This window comes from Schistocerca serialis, chromosome 12, assembly GCF_023864345.2.
Source record: "Schistocerca serialis cubense isolate TAMUIC-IGC-003099 chromosome 12, iqSchSeri2.2, whole genome shotgun sequence".
NCBI classification, from domain to species: domain Eukaryota; kingdom Metazoa; phylum Arthropoda; class Insecta; order Orthoptera; family Acrididae; genus Schistocerca; species Schistocerca serialis.
Window position 1 is genome coordinate 110,878,485 of NC_064649.1, and position 24,968 is coordinate 110,903,452.

Sequence of the window (24,968 nt, forward strand, 5' to 3'; positions counted from 1 at the left end):
TCCGTCCTCTCAATCGTATTCTGCACATCAAGACGCTTCATTCGAACCCAAACTCGATAAGGTAGAGTCATTTCTGTATGAATTCATGTAAGTGATATGCAAATCTAATAAGTAAATTTCAAGTGCGCACCGAGGTTGAAAAAGTCGAGACTGGCGTACACAACATGAAGGCCACAGGAATCTTCGTTCTAAAGAGGCAACCAGCCTACTGGGAGGTCCATCCCTTCAGAGGGGTGAGTCAACACACACCTACTTCGGCTGGAGCGACCGCTCAACTTGACAAAATAAAACCCACGCACTACTCATAGAAGTATTCGTAGTAGATTATTAGCTCGGGAAATGGTTAATGTAGTTTTGCAGTACTAAAAGTAGTTGTAGTTTTCTATCCCTTTTTTAAAATTAAGTATCAGAAATAAATAAGTAATATGTAACTTATTACTGTCCAATGAAATGTGATTGTTTGGCATATCTTAGCTTTTCAGATTACAGGATGTAATTATGAAGAATAAATAAAAAGAATCAGTCCCTTCTCTGGTTTCGTGGTTTGGATTCTTCAAGAAGAAGAGTATGTCTCAGATGCCTTGCTGGAAGTGCCCCTAGCAGAGTTCAAGTCACCATGAAGGACACACCCCATATTTACTTCGAATAAGAAGTGTCTGGAGAGCCAGCCCTGACAAAACTCTACCATCTGGTGAGCAAGATGTATGAGACAGGCGAAATACCCTCAGACTTCAAGAAGAATATAATAATTCCAATTACAAAGAAAGCAGGTGTTGACAGATGTGAATATTACCAAACTATCAATTTAATAAGCTACGCCTGCAAAATACTAACACGAATTCTTTACAGACGAATGGAAGAACTGGTAGAGGCCGAACTCGGGGAAGATCAGTTTGGATTCCGTAGATATTTTGGAACACGTGAGGCAATACTGACCCTACGACTTATCTTACAAAATAGATTAAGGAAAGGCAAACCTACGTTCCTAGCATTTGTAGACTTAGAGAAAGCTTTTGACAATGTTGACTGGAATACTCTCTTTCAAATTCTAAAGGTGGCACGGGTAAAATACAGGGAGCGAAAGGCTATTTACGATTTGTACTGAAACCAGATGGCAGTTATAAGAGTAGAGGGACACGAAAGGGAAGCAGTGGTTTGGAAGGGAGTGAGACAGGGTTGTATCCTATCCCCGATGTTATTCAATCTGTATATTGAACACGCAGTACAGGAAACAAAAGAAATATTCGGATTAGGTATTAAAATCCATGGAGAAGAAATAAAAACTTTGAGGTTCGCTGATGACATTGTAATTCTGTCAGAGACAGCAAAGGACTTGGAAGAGCAGTTGAACGGAATGGATAGGGTCTTGAAAGGAGGATATAAGATGAACATCAACAAAAGCAAAACGAGGATAATGGAATGTAGTCGAATTATGTCAGGCGATGCTGAGGGAATTAGATTAGGAAATGAGACGCATAAAGTAGTAAATGAGTTTTGGTATTTGTTGAGCAAAATAACTGATGATGGTCGAAGTAGTGAGGATATAAAATGTAGACTGGCAATGGCAAGGAGAGCGTTTCTGAAAAAGAGAAATTTGTTCACATCGAGTGTAGACTTAAGTGTCAGGAAGTCGTTTCTGAAAGTATTTGTATGGAGTGAAGCCATGTATGGAAGTGAAACGTGGACGATAAATAGCATAGACAAAAATAGAATAGGAGCTTTCGAAATGTGGTACTACAGAAGAATACTGAAGATTAGATGGGTAGATCACATAACTAATGAGGAGATACTGAATAGAATTGAGGAGAAGAGAAATTTGTGGAAAAACTTGACTAGAAGAACGGATCGGTTGTTAGGACATGTTCTGAGGCATCAAGGAATCACAAATTTAGTATTGGAGATCAGCGTGGAGGGTAAAAATCGTAGAGGGAGACCAAGGGATGAATACACTAAACGGATTCAGAAGGATGTAGGCTGCAGTAGGTACTGGAAGATGGAGAGCCGCGTCTAACCAATCTCAAACTGAAGACCACAACAACAACAAGTGTCTAGATACATCAGATAGTGTACTAGTCTATTCGTGGACTGAAATACTGACTTGTTGTATCAGTGCGTAACTGGGTGGTATGTGAAGAAGGATAGACGGCCATTTGGGACAGATCTGACGGCAGAAACCAGCACTGTTGGTGGTGCATGTGTTTCGGACCAAGGCGAACACAGCTGCACACATGGCTCCGCAAAAGATGACACATACGCATTCCCCTATTTCACCAGTAGTTGCAATCGCAGTGAGCACAGGGACGTCGAATTTTCACCGTTGGTGAATGTGAACGTGTTGCCTGGTCTAGTGAACCATGTTTCTTTTTACAACAGCTCTACGTGTCTGGAGTCGCCGTTATCCAGGGAAACTGCTGCTGGAAATATGCACCACGGCACAGGTTCAGATCAGTATTGGCAGCATTTTGCTGTGATGCACATTCATGTGGCCCTCCATGAGACCTGTAGTGGTAACAGCTGCAGAGTACGTGAACATCTCATGCATGATGTCTTCCCCAACAGTGGCGGCACCTTCCAGCAGGATAACATTCCGTGTCTCAAGGCCAGAATTGTTCTGCAGTGGTTTGAGAAGCATGATAGACAACTCGCCTTGATGTCTTGTCTACCGAACACATATGTGACGCATTTTTGCGCCAGATCCGCACCAAGAAATCATCAGTCCGTAACTTACAAATGGGAACTGCGTGAACTGTGCCTAGACGTGTGGTGTCAAGTAACTACCAAAGACTGGTCGAATTCACGTCACCCCAATTCGGTGTTGTACTGAGTTCAAGTCACGGATCCACACGCTATTATGTGGGCTTACGTGATCACAGCATTTCGGCTGATGAGTGTTCTCAATGCATATTGTCCCTTTTTGCCCAACAGGGCGCCGGCCGGAGTGGCCGAGCAGTTCTAGACGCTACAGTCTGGAACCGCGCGACTGCTACGGTCGCAGGTTCGAATCCTGCCTCGGGCATGGATGTGTGTGATGTCCTTAGGTTAGTTAGGTTTAAGTAGTTGTAAGTTGTAGGGCACTGATAACGTCAGAAGTTAAGTCCCATAGTCCTCAGAGCCATTTGAACCCAACAGGGCACACCCGTTTTTCTGAAGACTTCGACCATCTCTGAAACGGCTGTCAGTCCTACGCATATGTGAGACGGAAACTGAAATCGAAAGTAGTAAAATCTTCAGTACAAGCAGAAAACATGCGATAATTTCTAAAAGATTCACGTTAGTTTTTTGTTTGTCATAATAATTCACTTCATTCTGTACATCGTCGTATCAGTTTGGAAGTTGTTTCAATCCAAGACGAGCCAATAATGCATTATAAGCAATCGACGTCAATGTTCTGAAAGCGTTTTCATTATGGGGAAATAAAATTGGCCTGACATTTTAAGGAGGTCGGAGAAGCTTTATATAATAGAAGAACAATTTGTAATTACAATAATGCCAACTAAGACACGTAAAACCTTTTTATATGACAGTTTCAAATGCTTACATGTGTTACCAGTTTGCAGTTGGGCACAATATAGAACAAAAATACCAATATTTTACTAAAAAGAGCAGCACAGGGTTCATTAATTTCTCTCAATTTGGGACCACTGTACTTGGATTTTAATCTGCGTAGATTGTAATGTGTTGCAGGTGTGAAGGAGTTAACAACATAATGTGTAAAGTTAACCTAAAAAACTCTGTACCACTTGACGAAGGATATTTTAAAGTAATGTACATGCAAAATTTGTTTGTTAAATATCTCCGACTAAACAGTGGTAATAAAATGGAACTTTAAAAGGCATTATCTCAGACACCTATTTTCCATCACAAATAGTCAATCTGTCGCAACTCAGGGTGATTCACTAACTATTGGCACCTAGAAAGTATGATAGTACTTGAAAAGTATGTGAGACAAACATTCCATGGGACAACGAGGGACATAATACGACGTTGGCTTTTTGTTTCTAGGTGGGGTCGCGTCAGAGATACAACTTTGTTTTTATAAATGGGATGCTACAGTTTGGTACTTTTTTTCTGATAGCGGCTATCGAGACGAATCCAATGATGTGTAACAGTAAGGTCTTTGAAGGTCAACAAAGGTAGAAACGGTGGCAGGAAAGTCCATTTACAGAAAATGTTCGAAGTTTTGATCATTGGTATCAATGCAGTGCTGCAATCTTCTTATCATGGTTTGAGTGGTATTCCTTATTACTTCCCCACTTATTGAAGCACATGCTCCGACAATTCTCTCTCGCATATCTTCAAATGTAGTTGGAACTTCTTTATAAACAACGTCTTTTACGAATCCCCACAAGAAAAACTCCAGAGGCGTCAAGTCTGGCAAAGGAGTCGGACACGACACATCTCCTCCGCGTCCAATGCAAAGATTTGGGCATTGTCTCTGCAACTCATTTCTAGCCATCAGCGAAAAATGTGCCGGACACCCATCGTATTGACACCACATTCCATTCCTTGTTCCTAAAGGTATTTCTTCCAATAGCAGACCTAATGTTTGTTGCAGGATGAAATAGGGCCCTATAATTCTGTCCACCAGAATCCCACACCATACATTCACCGACCAAGGTTTTTGGTTTGCAACTTGCCATAGCCATTATGGATTTTCAATTGCCCATAAAGCATGTTATGCAAATTAACATTTCCATGGATCGTGAATGTAGCCTCTCCAGTAAATAAAATCAAATTAATAAAAGTGTCATCCCTCTGAATCTGAAATTGAGCCCATCGTCAGAATCCATTCGACACATACAATCCGCACCAGTTGATTCTTGGTGGTGACTGATACGGTAAGGATGATATTTGTGGCGATTCAGAACACGAACAACACTACTCTGGCTCATGCCAGATTCCCTTCCGATTTGACGCGAACTAACACAAGGATCTCGAACCACAGTGCAAGAGTACCAATCTCCGTCTCCTTGTTAGTAATTTTCCTTTGCCGTATATGTTTCCGATGCGTTAAAGATCTAGTTGTTCTCAATTTATCATACACATATTTAAATGTACGACGTGTAGGGTGAGTACGTTAAGGATATCCTTCAGCGTATAAGTCTCTAGCTCTCACTGAATTTCGTTGGCATTCTCAGTAAATAAGAAGCATGTCGACTTGTTCTTCACATTCGCTTGATTCGACGATACTAGTCTTGTTGTTGTTGTTATTGTTGTTGTTGTGGTCTTCAGTCCTGAGACTGGTTTGATGCAGCTCTCCATGCTACTCTATCCTGTGCAAGCGTCTTCATCTCGCAGTACCTACTGCAACTTACATCCTTCTGAATCTGCTTAGTGTATTCATCTCTTGGTTTCCCTCTACGATTTTTACCCTCCATGCTGCCCTCCAATACTAAATTGGTGATCCCTTGATGCCTCAGAACATGTCCTACCAACCGATCCCTTCTTCTGGTCAAGTTGTGCCACAAACTTCTCACCGAGCGAGGTGGCGCAGTGGTAAGACACTGGACTCGCATTCGGGAGGACGACGGTTCAATCCCGCGTCCGGCCATCCTGATTTAGGTTTTCCGTGATTTCCCTAAATCACTCCAGGCAAATGCCGGGATGGTTCCTCTGAAAGGGCACGGCCGACTTCCTTCCCCATCCTTCCCTAATCCGATGAGACCGATGACCACGCTGTCTGGTCTCCTTCCCCAAAACCAACCAACCAACCAACCAACAAACTTCTCTTCTCCCCAATCCTATTCAATACCTCCTCATTAGTTATATGATCTACCCATCTCATCTTCAGCATTCTTCTGTACCACCACATTTCGAAAGCTTCTATTCTCTTCTTGTCCAAACTATTTATCGTCCATGTTTCACTTCCATACATGGCTACACTCCATACAAATACTTTCAGAATTGACATCCTGACACTTAAATCTATACTCGATGTTAACAAATTTCTCTTTTTGAGAAACGCTTTCCTTGCCATTGGCAGTCTACGTTTTATATCCTCACTACTTCGACCATCATCAGTTATTTTGCTCCCCAAATAGCAAAACTCCTTTACTACTTTAAGTGTCTCATTTCCTAATCTAATTCCCTCAGCATCACCTAACTTAATTCGACTACATTCCATTATCCTCGTTTTGCTTTTGTTCATGTTCATCTTATATCCTCCTTTCAAGACACTATCCATTCCATTCAACTGCTCTTCCAAGTCCTTTGCTGTCTCTGCCAGAATTACAATGTCATCGGCGAACCTCAAAGTTTTTATTTCTTCTCCATGGATTTTAATACCTACTCCGAATTTCTCTTTTGTTTCCTTTACTGCTTGCTCAATATACAATATACAATATGCAATATACTAGTCTTACCGTTCCTATTTGTGTTCTATTACGAAACCGTCGAATGGTGTTTACATGTCAATGGCACGTTAGTTGGATACGCCATATTCGACGAATATTTACTATTTGCACGATATACGAGAGAGAATTATCAGAGCATTTGCTTTGATAAGTGCCGAAGTGATAAGGCATACCAATCAATCACTGATAAGAAGATTGCAGCACTGCATTGCTATCAGTGATCAGAACTTCGAACACCTTCTGTAAATAGACTTAAATGCCACCATTTTGACTTTCATTGACCGTCAAGGACCTTACTGTTACACATCACTGGATTCGTCTCGATAGCCGCTATCAAATAATAAGTACGAAACTATAGCATCCCATTTAAAAAAGAAAGTTGACCTCATATCTCTGACACGACCCCACCTAGCAATAAGAAAGCAACGTCATATTATGGCCCCCATTGTTCCATGCAACATTTATCCCACATACTTTTCAGCTACTATCATACATTCGAAGCTATTCTAGGTGGCAATAGCTAGTGACTCACACCTATGGGCCCAACAGGATCACGCGAGGTACAATCGATCAATTTCACTTTTGATGGTTGGTCTTCCTTTGTGTCCAAATTTGTTTCATCCTTTCAGAATGAAGTCTCTCTCTTTCATCAGACCACGGTGGTCTAGTCCGTTTTCTAATTTTCGTCTGACCAACTTCCCAATCAAATCTCTTTAGTCTGAGTGTTTTTCTATCTGTAAGCTCTGCCTAAGCTACAATGGTTACTTTAAGATCCTCCTTAACGGCAGCGATCCATTCAATTGGCTCAGTTTTTCCCTGACTTCTGTTTTCGTAGAATTCTACAACCTAGTGGGTGCCATTCTTTTAATGCGCCCACAAAATTTAAGTCTTCGTTTTCTTATGTCACCTTGTATGACTGTGTATTCTTCTATTTCCTTATTACTTCTCAGCCTGTATGTTTCTCCATCAGTAATTTTGGGGCCTAATGTTTTCCTAATAATCTTTCTTTCTTTCTTATGAGTTTCTTCACTATCCCTCTTTCTGTTTAAAATTAAGGTTTCCGCTCCATAATGATATCCAGGATTGATTACAGTGCTGTAATGCATAAATTTACTGAATGTAGAAAGTTATTTTTTACTATAAATATTTTGTGTTTGTATGAAAGCAGTTGTCATTTTTTGACAGCTATATTCTTTTGTAGCTTTTTCCAGATCGTTTTCTTGTATGATACTCCCCAAGTATTTAAACTGAGAAAGCCTTTTTATTTTTCCATATTTTGTGTTTAAAAACTTTGGTGCCTGCTTGTCGAATGTCATATATTCCGTTTTCTCCATTGATATTTGTAGTCCTACTTTTCCCGCAACTTCTTTAAGAACTACAATTTATTTTTGAGCTGTGGTAAATCCATAGTAAAAATTGCCAAATCATCTGCAATGGCGAGGCAATTTATTGTTACTTCTACCTAACTTGATTGATTGATCTCTGTTTTGACTCGATTTTTGTTCTCGCCATTCTGTATTTGTTTTTTTCCAAAATTCAGTTAGTAATGGGGAGAGTCTATCTCCATGTTTAACACCAGTCTTCATATCAAATGGTTCAGAAATATCTCCCATGAATTTAACTTTAGAGCTAGTGTCAATTAATGTTTCCTTGATCAGTGTTAGCGTTTTATTATCTAGCCCTTGTTACTTTAAAAATTGGGAAAGAGATTCGCAATCAACTAAGTCATAAACTAAATTAAACTAAATTCGTTCTGAACAGGCCTTGGAAGGCCCATCGGTACCGACCGGCCGCCTTGTCATCCTCAGCCCATAGGCGTCACTGGATGCTGATTTGGAGGGGCATGTGGTCAGTACACTACTCTCCCGGCCGTATGTCAGTTTACGAGACCGGAGCCGCTGCCTCTGAATCAAGTAGGTCCTCAGTTTTCCTCACAAGGGCTGAGTGCAACCCACTTGCCAACAGCGCTCGGCAGACTGGATGGTCACCCATCCAAGTGCTATCCCAGCCCGACAGCGCTTAACGTCGGCGATCTGACGGGAACCGATTTTACCACTGCGGCAAGGCAGTTGGGAACTAAGTCGTAGGTCTTTTTAAAATCCACAGATGTACATACAATATTGTTACCAGAAATCCTTTGGTGCCTAAGGATTAGTTTTAAATTAAGATTTTATTCCGGACAGGATCATTTTAGTCTAAAGCCTGCTTGGTATTCACCAATTTTTGGTTCTAACTGTTCTTGGACATGATCAAGTATATATATATATATATATATATATATATATATATATATATATATATATATATATATATATATATATAACTGTTTGTCCATATTATATATATATGTATGTGTGTGTGTGATTGTGTGTATGTGTGTGTGTGTGTGTGTGTGTGTGTGTATGGACAAACATTTATTTAGGGTGGTCAAGATAAATGGGACACCCTATGTATATAATTAATAAATAATTAATGTAATATATATACATAATATAAAATATATTTTATGAAATTTAATATATATATAAAATATAATATAGATATAATATAAATAATGTAATAAGTAAATAAATAACTTAATAAAATTGGTGAATACCAAGCAGGCTTTAGACTAAAATGATCCTGTCCGAAATAAATTCTTAATTTAAAACTAATCCTTAGGCACCAAAGGATTTCTGGTAACAATAATAATTACAAAATGTTTCAAGCAAATGTTCTTTAGCTGTCAGGAGGACATCAATCAGCATGATTGCCTTCGTTGTAGCTTTGTTTTTTACAAAGATATGAACAGTAGTATGACATTTTTAAATGGCACCCAGTATATTTTATTCGGTAATTCATTTCCTCTCCTAAAGACCTATTCAAAAATGTATCACAGTGTACCATTCACTGAAACACAACGTTATTAATTAATTACGTTATTAATTACATTAATTACATAACACTACATTGACTTTGAGATCGGGTTCACAAACTTGTTCACTTGCTGGAGTTGTCAGAAAACAAATGATATCCAAGTAAAAACGTAACTCAAAACTGACCTTGACTCTCCTGCACCATTGCCCAGGAGTAGAACATTCAAAGGTGGTCAAAGTGGTGACCCTGGACACCGATACACTGGTGCACTCGTTGAATGAAAGAATTATTTACTGCTTCCAGTGTTGCCTGCTGAAGAGAATTACAAGCAAGCACGTCCTCTGGAGTTGTTGGAATATCGCGATAGACAACGTCTTTAATGCGTCCCCAAAGAAAAAAAGTCCAGAGGATTTAAATCAGGAGACCTAGCAGGCCAAGTAACTGTTCCTCCTCGATCAATCCATCTGGCAGGATACCTTCGATTCAGAACACGACGTGCACGCAAGGCATTATGTTCTGGATATCCATCGTGTTGATATCCCATAAGCTTTCTGGTTCGTAGCGGCACTTCATCCAGAAGAGGAAAAGAATTCGTCTGAGGAAGTTGGCATACGCTGTGCCGTTTATACTGCCATCGATGAAATAATAATTGTAGTACCAAGCATCCCACAAAAGACGTTAACTCTCCATTGACGGTGATGTTCCACCTGTCTAAGCCATCGTGGGTTGTCGCTGGACCAATAATGCATGTTCCCTGTATTTACCTGTCCTTTGTTTGAGGAACATTCATCGGAAAATAGAACATTGGAGAGGAAGTTCGGGTTGGAAAATGGTTCAAATGGCTCTGAGCACTATGGGACTCAACTGCTGCGGCCATTAGTCCCCTAGAACTTAGAACTAGTTAAGCCTAACTAACCTAAGGACATCACACACATCCATGCCCGAGGCAGGATTCGAACCTGCGACCGTTGCGGTCTTGCGGTTCCAGACTGTAGCGCCTTTAACCGCACTGCCACTTCGGCCGGCGTTCGGGTTGGAGAGCACCTTTGAATGTTCTACTGCTGGGCAATGGTACAGGAGAGTCGAAGTCAATTTTGTGTTATGTTTTTACTTGGTTTTCATTTGTTTCCTGACAACTCGGAAAGTGGACGAGTTTGTGATCCCGGGCTCTAAGCCAATGTTACGTAGTTAATAACGTTGCGTTTCAGTGAATGGTACACTGTGATACATTTTTGAATAGGTCTTTAGGAGAGGAAATGAATTACCTACCGAATACAAATGCAGGGTTTCATTTAAAAAAGTCATGCAGCTGTTGATATCTTTGAAAAAAACAAAGCTACAACAAAGGCAATCATGCTGATTGATGTCCCCCTGACGGCTAAAGAACATTCGCTTGAAACATTTTGTAATCTGCATCTGGACAAACAAATGGCTCTGAGCACTATGGGACTCAACTGCTGTGGTCATCAGTCCCCTAGAACTTAGAACTACTTAAACCTAACTAACCTAAGGACATCACACACATCCATGCCCGAGGCAGGATTCGAACCTGCGACCGTAGCAGTCGCGCGGCTCCGGACTGCGCGCCTAGAACCGCGAGACCACCGCGTCTGGACAAACAGTTATTTAGTGTGTTCAAGATAAGTGGAATACCGTGTTAGTTACACTATTTATAACTCAAGAACGGTTGGACCGATTTGGCTGAAAAATGGTGGAGAGGTAGCTTAGAACTAGGAGACGGACATAGGATACCTTTTATCCCGTTCGACCGCTATAAAACGTGGTGTAACAAAAACGCATCTGGCATGGAATAACAAAACGCAAATGACAGCTAAACGTCTATTTTTAAGTATCAGTATATATCATTAATTAAAAATTAAAGAAATAATTTGTATTTTCTTTGAATCATCATTAACAATTACGCGACCAAATGGATCGAATATTTCTCGACAAAGCCGTAATGCAACAAGGATACAAAAAATTGCGAATGAGAGGACTGAAGAAGAACAGCAAATTGCCCGTGAAGAGCACCGCGTTAGTATGGCTCGACTTAGTGCTTCATCGAAGAATTTTCAACGACGGAAGCAAGGCCATGCGGTTCCTGGTTATCCGGATGTGCGTTGTACCGATGCTCTTGGCCGTATGTATACAGTTCATCCAAAGCATGATCAATGCCTCTACACTACTGGCCGTTAAAATTGCTACACCAAGAAGAAATGCAGATGATAAACTGATATTCATTGGACAAATATATTATTCTAGAACTGACACGTGACTACATTATCACGCAGTTTGGGTGCATAGATCCTGAGAAATCAGTACCCAGAACAACCACTTCTGGCCGTAATAACGACCTTGAAACGTCTGGGCATTGAGACAAACAGAGCGTGAATGGCGTGTACAGCTACAGCTGCCCATGCAGCTTCAACACGATACCACAGTTCATCAAGAGTAGTGACTGGCGTATTGTGACGAGCCAGTTGATTGGCCACCATTGACCAGACATTTTCAATTGGTGAGAGATCTGCACAGTGTGTTGGCCAGGGGAGCAGTCGAACGATTTCTGTATCCAGAAAGGCCCGAACAGGACCTGCAATATGCGGTCGTGCATTATCCTGCTGAATGTAGGGTTTCACAGGGATCGAATAAAGGGTAGAGCCACGGGTCGTAACACATCTGAAATGTAACGTCCACTGTTCAAAGTGCCGTCAATGCGAACAAGAGCTGATCGAGACGTGTAACCAATGCCACCCCATACCATCACTCCGGGTGATACGCCAGTATGGCGATGACGAATACACGCTTCCAACGTGCGTTCACCGCTATATCGCCAAACACTGATGCGACCATCTTGATGCTGTAAACAGAACCTGGATTCATCTGAAAAAATGAGGTTTTGCCATTCGTGTACCCAGATTTGTTGTCGAGTACACCATCGCAGGCGCACCTGTCTGTGATGCAGCGTCAGGGGCAACCGCTTCCACGGTCTCCGAGCTGATAGTCCGTGCTGCTGCAAACGTCGTCGAACTGTTCGTGCAGAAAGTTATTGTCTTACAAACGACCCCATCTGTTGACTCAGGGATCGAGACGTGGCTCCACGATCCGTTACAGCCATGCGGATAAGATGCATGTCATCTCGGCTGCTAGTGATACGAGGCCGTATTGCCTCCTGAACCCACCGATTCCAAATTCTGCGGACAGTCATTGGATCTCGACCAACGCGAGCAGCAATGTCGCGATACGATAAATCGCAATCCCAATAGGCTACAATCCCACCTTTATCAAAATCGGAAACTTGATGGTCCGCATTTCTCCTCCTTACACGAGGCATCACAAGAACGTTTCACCAGGCACCGCTGATCAACTTCTGTTTGTGTATGAGAAGTCGGTTGGTTCTTCCCTCATGTCAGCACGTTGTAGGTGTCGCCACCGGCGCCAAACTTGTGTGAATGCTCTGAAAAGCTAATAATTTGCATATCACAGCATCTTCTTCCTGTCGGTTAAATTTCGCGTTTGTAGCACGTCATCTTCGTGGTGTAGCAATTTTAATGGCCAGTACTGTAGTTGCGGTTGTTGCTGGTAAATGTGCGTGGGCCAACGTCATTTGAGACACTACGGACTGTTAATGGTATAATATTCCCAACATATCGTGCTGCACGTGAAGAACTCAATTTACTAGAAAAAGATACCCATTGGTGTACGAGAATCCGTGAAGCCATTACCTCAGCATCTCCAAGTCAGATACGCACAATATTTGCTATCATCATTTCAACATGCTTTCCATTGAACCCATCTAACCTATGGCACAAATACGAGGATAATATGCCAGAAGATATCTTACATCAAATTCGTGTCAGTTCCAGAAATCAAGATCTTGAAATGAATGAGGAAGTACATAATCGAGCTTTGCTCTTGATCGAAGACATATGCGGAAATTTATTAGTCACGTTGGGAATGCCAGCTCCAAATCGTGAAATGAATGACGCATTTAATCGCGAACTGGAACTAGAACGTGAATATGATCACCAGGAATTAGATTTAGTAGTTCAAACGAATGTACCCCTGTTGTACCCCCAACAAAAGGAAGTTTATAATACATTAATGAATGATGGAAATTGTGGTTTATATTTCGTGGATGCCCCTGGTGGGACTGGCAAGACATTCCTCATGTCAGTAGTTTTAGCCACTGTTCGTGCGGGATCCAACGTTGCGGCTGCAGTTGCTTCTTCTGGAGTAGCAGCCGCATTGTTAGAAGGACGCCGTACGGCTCATTCAGCATTAAAATTACCGTTAAATCTTCAAGCTATTTAAGAACCAACATGTAATATTACAAAAAAACTCAGCAATGGCCGAAGTTTTATCAGCATCCAAAATCATCATCTGGGACGAATGCACAATGGCGCATAAACGTGTGTAAGAGGCACTTAACCGAACACTGAAAGATCTACGCAATGACTCGAGATGTTTTGGAGGAGCAATTATTTTACTGTCTGGCGATTTCAGCCAAACACTGCCAGTACTTCCAGGATCAACGGCTGCACACGAAATAAATGCTTGCCTCAAATCATCAGTGTGGGATCCGTACCAGATCGGGTTGACGGAGGAGATAGAGAAGATCCAAAGAAGAGCGGCGCGTTTCGTCACAGGGTTATTTGGTAACCGTGATAGCGTTACGGAGATGTTTAACAAACTCAAGTGGCAGACTCTGCAAGAGAGGCGCTCTGCATCGCGGTGTAGATTGCTCGCCAGGTTTCGAGAGGGTGCGATTCTGGATGAGGTATCGAATATATTGATTCCCCCTACTTATACCTCCCGAGGAGATCACGAATGTAAAATTAGAGAGATTAGAGCGCGCACGGAGGCTTTCAGACAGTCGTTCTTCCCGCGAACCATACGCGACTGGAACAGGAAAGGGAGGTAATGACAGTGGCACGTAAAGTGCCCTCCGCCACACACCGTTGGGTAGCTTGCGGAGTATAAATGTAGTTGTAGATGTAGATCAATCTATGGCGCTATGTGAAGAAACTTCAGCTGACATCAGAGTTGCATTGCTTAATGATACATCTGCTGAACATTTCTCTGAGCAATTGCTGACTATCGGTAATGGTCGAGTACCTGTCGAAGAATCGAGCGGATTGATTTCATTTCCTCATAATTTCTGTAACTTTGACTCATCGAAAGACGAACTTATCATCAAAGTATTCCCAAACATCATTACTAACTACAAAAGTACTGAATGGTTGAGTGAGCGAACTATTTTAGCGGATAAGAATAAAGATGTAGATGACCTAAACTACATAATTCAGAATGAGATCATTGGGAAAATGCAACCATTCAAATCTATTGACTGTGTAACAAATGAACATGAAGCCACCAACAATCCAATTAAATTTTAAACTCCTTGGCTGTGCCTGGCTTACCACCGCACAATTTGCCGGCCGAAGTGGCCGTGCGGTTAAAGGCGCTGCAGTCTGGAACCGCAAGACCGCTACGGTCGCAGGTTCGAATCCTGCCTCGGGCATGGATGTTTGTGATGTCCTTAGGTTAGTTAGGTTTAACTAGTTCTAAGTTCTAGGGGACTAATGACCTCAGCAGTTGAGTCCCATAGTGCTCAGAGCCATTTGAACCATTTGAACCACCGCACAATTTACGCCTAAAAGATTGCTCCGTAGTAGCATGCTTCGAAATATAAACCAACCAAAACTGTGCAACGGTACGCGTTTGGTGGCAAGTAAATTGATGAACAATGTTATTTACGCGACGATACTCAAAGGAAAATTCGAAGGTGAGGAAGTTCTCATTCCGAGGATCCCGATGATGCCATCCGATATGCCGTTTGAGTTTAAAAGACTTCAATTTCCGACCCGTCTTGCATTCCCCATGAGCATTAACAAATCACAAGGCCGATCCTTGACAGTTTGTGGTTTAAATCTGGAATATCCATGATTCTCGTATGGTCAATTATATGTGGCATGTTCACGGGTCGGAAGACCATCTGCGTTGTTTGTTCTTGCGCCTGATAATAAAATGTAAAAATGTCATGTATCACAAGGTACTTAACTGAAGAGTGGAAGCTATGCACCAAAAAAACATAAAGAATAAAGAATCATTAAAATAATTAATTTTTTTATTTGTATTTCCTAATAAAAAAATTGAACTTAACATCCAAAATCTGATTATTTATTGGCTTTTAGGTGGAACAGAGTTCGCCGGGTCAGCTAGTATATATACAGAGTGTTACAAAAAGGTACGGCCAAACTTTCAGGAAACATTCCTCACACACAAAGAAAGAAAATATGTTATGTGGACATGTGTCCGGAAACGCTTGCTTTCCATGTTAGAGCTCATTTTATTACTTCTCTTCAAATCACATTAATCATGGAATGGAAACACACAGCAATAGAACGTACCAGCCTGAATTCAAACACTTTGTTACAGGAAATGTTCAAAATGTCCTCCGTTAGCGAGGATACATGCGTCCACCCTCCGTCGCATGGAATCCCTGATGCGCTAATGCAGCCCTGGACAATGGCGTATCGTATCACAGCCGTCCACAATACGAGCACGAAGAGGCTACATTTGGTACCGGGATTGCGTAGACAAGAGCTTTCAAATGCCCCCATAAATGAAAGTCAAGACCGTTGAGATCAGGAGAGCGTGGAGGCCATGGAATTGGTCGGCCTCTACCAATCCATCGGTCACTGAATCTGTTGTTGAGAAGCGTACGAACACTTCGACTGAAATGTGCAGGAGCTTCAAATGACTCTGAGCACTATGGGACTCAACTGCGGTGGTCATCAGTCCCCTAGAACTTAAAACTGCTTAAACCTAACTAACCTAAGGACATCACACACACCTATGCCCGAGGCAGGATTCGAACCTACGACCGTAGCTGCAGCGCGGTTTCGGACTGGAGCGCCTAGAACCGCACGGCCACCGCGGCCGGCTGCAGGAGCTCCATCGTGCATGAACCACATGTTGTGTCGTCCTTGTAAAGGCACAAGTTCTAGCAGCACAGGTAGAGTATCCCGTATGAAATCGTGATAACGTGCTTCATTCAGCGTAGGAGGAAGAATATGGGGCCCAATGGAGATATCACCAACAATGGCTGCCCAAACGTTCACAAAATCTGTGTTGATGACGTGATTGCACAATTGCGTGCGGATTCTCGTCAGCCCACACATGTTGATTGTGAAAATTTACAATTTGATCACGTTGGAATGAAGCCTCATCCGTAAAGAGAACATTTGCACTGAAATGAGGACTGACACATTGTTGGATGAACCATTCTCAGAAGTGTACTCGTCGAGGCCAATCAGCTGCTGATAGTGCGTGCACAGGCTGTACATGGTACGGAAACAACTGGTTCTCCCGTAGCACTCTCCATACAGTGACGTGGTCAACGTTACCTTGTACAGCAGCAACTTCTCTGACGCTGGCATTAGGGTTATCGTCAACTGCACGAATAATTGCCTCGTCCACTGCAGGTGTCCTCGTCGTTCTAGGTCTTCCCCAGTCGCGAGTCATAGGCTGGAATGTTCCGTGCTCCCTAGGACGCCGATCAATTGCTTCGAACGTCTTCCTGTCGGGACACCTTCGTTCTGGAAATCTGTCTCGATACAAACGTACCACGCCACGGCTATTGCCCCGTGCTAATCCATACATCAAATGGGCATCTGCCAACTCTACATTTGTAAACATTGCACTGACTGCAATACCACGTTCGTGATGAACACTAACCTGTAGATGCAACGTACTGATGTGCTTGATGCTAGTACTGTACAGCAATGAGTCGCATGTCAACACAAGCACCGAAGTCAACATTACCTTCCTTCAATTGGGCCAACTGGCGGTGAATCGAGGAAATACAGTACATACTGACGAAATTAAAACGTGCTCTAACATGGAAATTAAGCGTTTCCGGACACATGTCCACATAACATCTTCTCTTTATTTGTGTGTGAGGAATGTTTCCGGAAAGTTTGGCCATACCTTTTAGTAACACCATATATATATAATAAACGTTATGTCGATGCAGTTTGTAGCAAGGACAGCCTGTAGTGTATGCCTACTCTACCCAACAGTATTTAAAAGGACTAAACTACTGTACTAAATTTTCTCGTATATATATATATATATATATATATATATATATATATATATATATATATATATATATATATATATGTAGAGGATGTTTCACTTATCTTGACCACCATAAATAACTCTGTGTGTGTGTTGCCCAGAATTTAATGCTGGACATAATGTTTTCGACTAGCAATAATCGCACCTCGGATAAACCTCATTGGTTACCATACTGCCAATGCTGGACCATGCATATGTATTGTCCAGCATTAACTTCTGTACCATACACATATATGGTCTAGCATTAAATTCTTGACCATGTATATGTATTATGAAGAATTTAATGCTGGACATAAATTTTTATTACAATTACTGTCTCACGTATTACGGCGGACCGTACTCCATTGTTACGCGACCCAGCGGGGAATTCCCCTCCGTCTGCCGATGTCTCCGCCGCTCGGCGCGGAAGTGACGTCAGAGGCGCGGTTCCCGCGGCGTCCCTCCGTCTCCATGGCAACCGCCAACTTCCGTCCTCCCAGTAAGAATAGCCAGTCCGCCGTCCCGCAAAGAAACAGAACCTCTCTGTCTGTGTCTGTCTGTCTGCCCCCTCCCCTTCCACAAACAGACCCGCTGCCTACACCGCGCCAGGCCATCCTACCCCCACTTCCCCCCGCACAGCCTCATCGCGTTTTCCTACGTTGGCAGAAAAGTTTCCCTCGCCGGTTCGCCAGCCGCACCGTTTCCGCGCCGTCCTGAATTTCATCACTGGAGCTCCTCTTCCCCAGCGCAACGCTCGCGTATTTTTCTCTGCTAAGGGAGTTGAGCGGGGGAACGACGGACGCCACATTTCTTTTGACTCCTGCCGAAAGGGCGCATCCTTCCTCGAGACGGAGGCGTTTCCGCAGCAGGCGGCGGCGAAACTTTGGCCTCGAGATACAATGGAGTTCCTCTCCATAGCGCCAGATACACGGAATTACCGGCAGACGTCTCGCTCCCGGGTGAGTCGCAGAGGACGTTATTCCTGATGACCATCATGGTGAATATTATTCTTTTCCTATTTACACTACTGGCCGTTAGAATTGCTACACCAAGAAGAAATGCAGATGATAAACGAGTATTCATTGGACAAATATACTGGAACTGACATGTGATTACATTTTCACGCAATTTGGGTGGATAGATCCTCAGAAATCAGTACCCAGAACAACCACCTCTGGCCGTAATAACGGCCTTGATACGTCTGGGCATTGAGTCAAACAGAGCTTGGATGGCGTGTACAGGTACGGCTGCCCATGCAGCTTCAACACGATACCACAGTTCATCAAGAGTAGTGACTGGCGAATTGTAACGAGCCAGTTGCTCGGCCACCATTGACCAGACGTTTTCAGTTGGTGAGAGATCTGGAGAAGGTGCTGGAAAGGGCAGCAGTCGAACATTTTCTGCAACCAGAGAAGCCCGTACTGGACCTACAACATGCGGTCGTGCATTATCCTGCTGAAATGTAGTGTTTCGCAGGGATCGAATGAAGGGTAGAGCGACGGGTAGTAACGCATCTGAGATGTAACGTCAACTGTTCAAAGTGCCCTCAGTGCGAACAAGAGGTGACCGAGACGTGTAACCGATGGCACCCCATACCATCACGCCGGGTGATACGCCAGTATGGCGATAACGAATAGACGCTTCCAATGTGCGTTCACCGCGATGTCGCCAAACCCGGATGCGACCATCATGATGCTGTAAACAGAACCTGGACTCATCCGAAAAAAATGCCGTTTTGCCATTCGTGCACCCAGGTTCGTCGTTGAGTATACTGTCGGAGGCGCTCCTGTCTGTCATGCAGCGTCAAGGGTAACTGCAGCCATGGTCTCCGAGGTGGTAGTCCATCCTGCTGCAAACGTCGTCGAACTGTTCGTGCAGATGTCTTGCAAACGTCCCCATCTGCTGTCTCAGGGATCGAGACGTGGCTGCACGATCCGTCACAGCCGTGCGGATAAGATGCCTGTCATCTCGACTGCTAGTGATACGAGACCGTTGGGATCCAGCACGGCGTTCCGTATTACCCTTCCGAACCCACCGATTCCATAATCTGCTAACAGTCAATGGACCTCGACCATTGCGAGCAGCAATGTCGCGATACGATATACCGCAATCGCGATAGCCTACAATCAGACAGGATACAACAACGTTTCACCAGGCAACGCCGGTCACTGCTGTTTGTGTATGAGAAATCGGTTGGAAACTTTCCTCATGTCAGCACGTCGTAGGTGTCACCACCGGCGCCAACCTTGTGTGAATGCTCTGAAAAGCTAATCATTTGCATATCACAGGATCTTCTTCCCGTCGGTTAAATTTCGCGTCTGTAGCCTACCATCTTCGTGGTGTAGCAATTTTAATGGCCAGTAGTGTAAAAGTGTTTTCTTTTAATGTTATTTCAGTCTCCTCCTTTCGTACGGGTGGGAGAGGGCCAGGAAGGGGTAGAAAGATCGCGTTCTGCAACCAGATTAAAAACTCAATACACTGAAGGACCAAAGAAACTGGCGCAGGCATGCGTATTCAAATATAGACCTATGTAAACAGAGAGAATATGGCGCTACGGTCGGCAACGCCTATATAAGACAACTAGTGTCTGGTGCAGTTTTTGGATCGGCTACTGGTGCTGTAATGGCAGGTTATCAGTTTTGAACGTCGTGTTACAGTCGGCGCACGAGCGATGGGACACAGCATCCCCGAGGCAGTGATGAAGTGGGGATTTTCCCGTACCACTATTTCGCGACTGTACCGTGAATATCAGGAATCCGGTAAAGCATCAAATGGTTCTTCAAATGGCTCTGAGCACTATAGGACTGTTTAGGTTTTTATGTTGGTAACGTCACGTAGCTCTCTGTATGAAAATCGCTGACTGTGCTGTGTGCAGTCTGTGGCTGGTTGGACTCATTGTTGGATTATTCGCCATTGTAGTGTTGGGCGGTTGGCTGTTAACAGCGCGTAGCGTTGCGCAGTTGGAGGTGAGCCGCCAGCAGTGGTGGATGTGGGGAGTGAAATGGCAGAATTTTGACAGCGGACGACCTGGACGTGTGTCCATCAGAAAGAGTAAATTTGTAATATTGGATATCATGGACTGATATATATATATATATGTTGACTTTGGAACAATTAAGGTAAATACATTGTTTGTTCTCTATCATAATCTTTCATTTGCTAACTATGCCTATCAGTAGTTAGTGCCTTCAGTAGTTAGAATCTTTTATTTAGCTGGCAGTAGTGGCGCTCGCTGTATTGCGGTAGTTCGAGTAACGAAGATTTTTGTGAGGTAAGTGATTCATGAAAGGTATAGGTTATTGTTAGTCAGGGCCATTCTTTTGTAGGGATTATTCAAAGTCAGATTGCGTTGCGCTAAAAGTATTGTGTGTCAATTTAGTGTTGATCAGAATAGGTAACGAGAGAAATGTCTGAGTGCGTTCAGTTCTGCTCAGCTGTTTGAAAATCAAATAACGTAAGAGGTTTATCAGCACAGCACAGTAACTCATAAATTTTTCCAAGGGGACGTTTCAAAGCTGGTGGAGGGTCTGTAATGGTGTGTGGCGTGTGTAGTTCGAGTGATATGGAACCCTCGATACGTCTAGATACGACTTTGACACGTACGTAAGCATCCTGTCTGATCACCAGCATCCATTCCTGTCCACTGTGCATTCAGACGGACTTGGGCAATTCCAGCAGGACACTGCGACACTCACACGTCCAGAATCGCTGGCCACTGAATTCCCCAAACATGAACGTAATTGGGCATAGCTGGGATGCCTTGCAACGTGCTGATCAGAAGACATCTTCACCCTTTTATACTCTTGCGGATTTATGAACAGCCGTGCGGTAGTCACGGTGTCATTTCCCTCCAGCACTACTTCACAGATTACTCGAGTCCATTCCACGCAGTTTTGCGAAACTTCTGCGTGCTCGCGGGGGCCCTACTCGATATTATGCAGGTGTACCAGCTTCTTTGACTCTTCAGTCTGAGGCGTAGCGACGTACACCGATCCTGCCTTGGAGGCGGTTAAGTGGGAGATGTGTCTCAGAGCTGGATAGTGACAGATGGTGACGCGAAACTGGACGCGCACGTAGTTTATGTATCAGCCGATAGAGGACAGTATTGGATAGGGGGACTGTGATTTAGTTTCGATTGTGCCCACTAGAGTGCACTAAAGTAATAGAATGTTTTTCATAAACTGTTATAGTATTTTCATAAAGTGTTATTATGTCTTTTTGTGTATGTAAAATGTTATAAATGTGTTTTAGCAGGATGAATGATGCGTGAGTGTAGTTTAAGGTTAATATTAATATAATTGTTTAACGAGTTGTGTAGTAACATTTAGTGTGGGAACATTTCGAAGAAGTATGGCTATTGACAAAGGGGATTTTTGTAGAATAGATGTGTAAAGTAAGTTTATACTAAAGGGAAAGTTAATTCAGGTATAAATAACAATAGTAAATAACTTTATGCATAAGCAAAACTTCAGCATATTAGATAATTACGTCGGTAAAAAGTGCAGTCGTGAGGTTTACTATTTTGCAATTGGTTATGGATGAAGAGCGCGGAGTGACGCGGGAGAATGTTGTTTCGCTATTGGCTGTTGAGTAAACTGGCCAGTGGTAAAGCAATATTCTTCGCGCGCCTTTCTCTGCTGATAGAGAAGACCTAGAGTATTCTAGAGAGGAGTGGGAGCGTAGCCATCGAACAGTTCGGGCGTGTGTAGTAGCAGTTCCGATGGAAATGATAAGTTGCCGGATCTAGCAGTGTTTTGCATCAAAAGTGTTGGAAAGTGACGGCATAATTATTCCGGTGGCCGTGTAGAAATTTCGGAATTTTTAAGTGAATTTTGTGCAGATAAAAGACATAAATTCCGCGTGGCGTATTGAGCAGGTCGGTGGCTAAAAAACTGTGACTGCGTTTGGTACTGACAGACTTAATATTTGGCGAGCATTCTGTATCAAAAACAATACGTATTTTTGTAGCTATTACGTTTTCGGGAAATGCAACACGATAAACTTGCTAACGTGAGTGAAAGGGATTGTGAGTGACTGTGTTAAGACTAGCACGGGCTTGGCAGTGATACTTGTTCACCTAAGTTTCAGAATATATTAACTGAGGACAAAATTTCCAACCTTTCATTTCGTGTGAAAACTTTCTCCCGAAACGTAGGTTAGTGACTTCAATTGCAGCCTGGTTCACGTCGAAGTACAGTAGGTTTCGCTCGGCTTCCCTACTGATGACCTGCTGAGACAGTGTTCACAGGTAGGTGCAGGTACGTCGTAAAGGGACGGAAAGAACCACGCCGCCGCAAGTCTAATTAATAGGTAAACGTTAAGATATAAAATTAATATAAACACAAACGACCATCCTGCTGGAACAAATTTTTAGCTCATCCTGGTTTCGTTGATAGACAATCTTATTCTTGTACATCTTAAACAGAGCTTGCAGTCAGCGACACCTAGTTGCCAAGGGCCCTTAGCTGTTTGTACTGCTCCTGTAGGCACAGAGGGCTATGAACCGAGGCCTACGGCAAAGACAGGCCGCGGCGCGTTCCTTACGACCGTAGGGCTGCGTTCGCTCAACTCAGCAGGCAAACTGCGTTTCCACACCTGTTAACTTGTAACTCAGTGTGTACATACAAACGAGAATTGCATCTTCCACTGGAATCCGCTGTTATTAGTCCTACAATGACCAGCAGTCCATAGGCCTATTACTCATTGGTTATGGCTGTACTGGGGTACAATAAAATTAGAATCATGCCAAAGTGATTACCAGTTGCATAAGGCACTACCTCTTGCTGAAATAAGAACTGTTAAGTAAAAGAGACTTGAGCCGTGCACGGTTAGTGTTCATGCCATTTATTGTTTGTCATCTTCTATTATGGTACTGACGCCTCGTTTTCTTATTCCATTTACTGGCGTCACTAACTTCCTGCCTTACTTGCCCGTGAGCGGCAGCAGCAGCTCGTATCGATACGTGCACTGTCGTACCATCTCTGGAGCGACCGATAGTGTTTCCGCGTCGACGAGTGTGTGGCACTCAGTCTGGGATGGACCAGCAGTTGTAAGGTGTCAGGCAAATCCTACACCTTCCATGAAAACCCTGACATGATAAGCAAATCCGGCTGTATGTCACATAGCTCCGAATAAATCCTGAATATGTAAGGTGTCAGGCAAATTCAACACTTTCATGAAAACCCTGACACGATAAGCAAATCCGGCAGTATGTCACATACCTACGAATAAATCCTGACATTAGATTAACCAAAGTAATACGATCAACGAGTGAGCAAATGGAATACCACAGACTAACACAAGAACGCCTAAATGCATGTCATACCTTCCCACCGTGAAACAGACGCAGTTCCGAGGGAAGAAACGAGAATAGAAGCCGAGAGCAGAACCGTGTTAAGCTAGAAGCCCCTACGATAAGGGACGGACACCCACATCTCCGGCTGACCGCCAGGACCACCCCCCAGCCCACGTTAAAAGATAGAGCCCTCGAGAAGAACAGTATAGATCTTACGATAACACTAAAAGAGCCACGCCAGCTGCAAGTTTTAGCGTGAAACTTTTTTGCACCTCTGTTACGTTGCAAATGTTAAAAACATTGCCCCACCATAAAAAGTATAACGTTTCTCATTGCATGGATAGAATTTTTGTAGGCAGAGCTTAAGGTTAACATTGAGACCCTGATTGGTCAGTTGAAAACACCGCCAGATAGCTTTTTTAAACCAACTTCGGTAAATTGTAGTAAGGAGAGGTTAGAAGGAGAGTTGCTTCCGAGATGGCAAGGTGTGGAGCTGCGCCGCCCGCCGCCCCCTGACGCTGCCTAAACACTGAAAAGGTAATGAACGCACGCAATGCCGCATTTTTGAGCGCATAAGGCAGTAAAGGAAACAAAAGAAAAATTCGGAGTAGGTATTAAAATTCATGGAGAAGAACTAAAAACTTTGAGGTTTGCCGAAGACATCGTAATTCTATCGGAGACAGCAAAGGACTTGGAAGAGCAGTTGAATGGAATGGACAGTGTCTTGAAAGGAGGATATAAGATGAACATCAACAAAAGCAAAACGAGGATAATGGAATGTAGTCAAATTAAATCGGGTGATGCTGAGGGAATTAGATTAGGAAATGAGACACTTAAAGTAGTAAAGGAGTTTTGCAATTTAGGGAGTAAAATAACTGATGATGGTCGAAGTAGAGAGGATATAAAATGTAGACTGGCAATGGCAAGGAAATCGTTTCTGAAGAAGAGAAATTTGTTAACATCGAGTATAGATTTAAGTGTCAGGAAGTCTTTTCTGAAAGTATTTGTATGGAGTGTAGCCATGTATGGAAGTGAAACATGGACGATAACTAGTTTGGACAAGAAGAGAATAGAAGCTTTCGAAATGTGGTGCTACAGAAGAATGCTGAAGATACGAGGATAATATGCCAGAAGATATCTTACATCAAATTCGTGTCAGTTCCAGAAATCAAGATCTTGAAATGAATGAGGAAGTACATAATCGAGCTTTGCTCTTGATCGAAGACATATGCGGAAATTTATTAGTCACGTTGGGAATGCCAGCTCCAAATCGTGAAATGAATGACGCATTTAATCGCGAACTGGAACTAGAACGTGAATATGATCACCAGGAATTAGAT

The 24,968-nt window shown here is 43.0% G+C and overlaps 1 protein-coding gene and 1 non-coding gene across 2 annotated transcripts in view; both read right to left on the reverse strand.

Annotated features, from left to right (window-relative positions):
* LOC126427975 (C3 and PZP-like alpha-2-macroglobulin domain-containing protein 8) overlaps positions 1–24,968 on the reverse strand; it is an 829,074-nt gene that overhangs the window by 667,048 nt on the left and 137,058 nt on the right. The gene's annotated exons all lie outside the window — the stretch shown is intronic.
* LOC126428550 (U4 spliceosomal RNA) lies at positions 17,409–17,544 on the reverse strand. Its single transcript, XR_007576841.1, has one exon. It is a non-coding gene; the product is annotated as a U4 spliceosomal RNA (small nuclear RNA).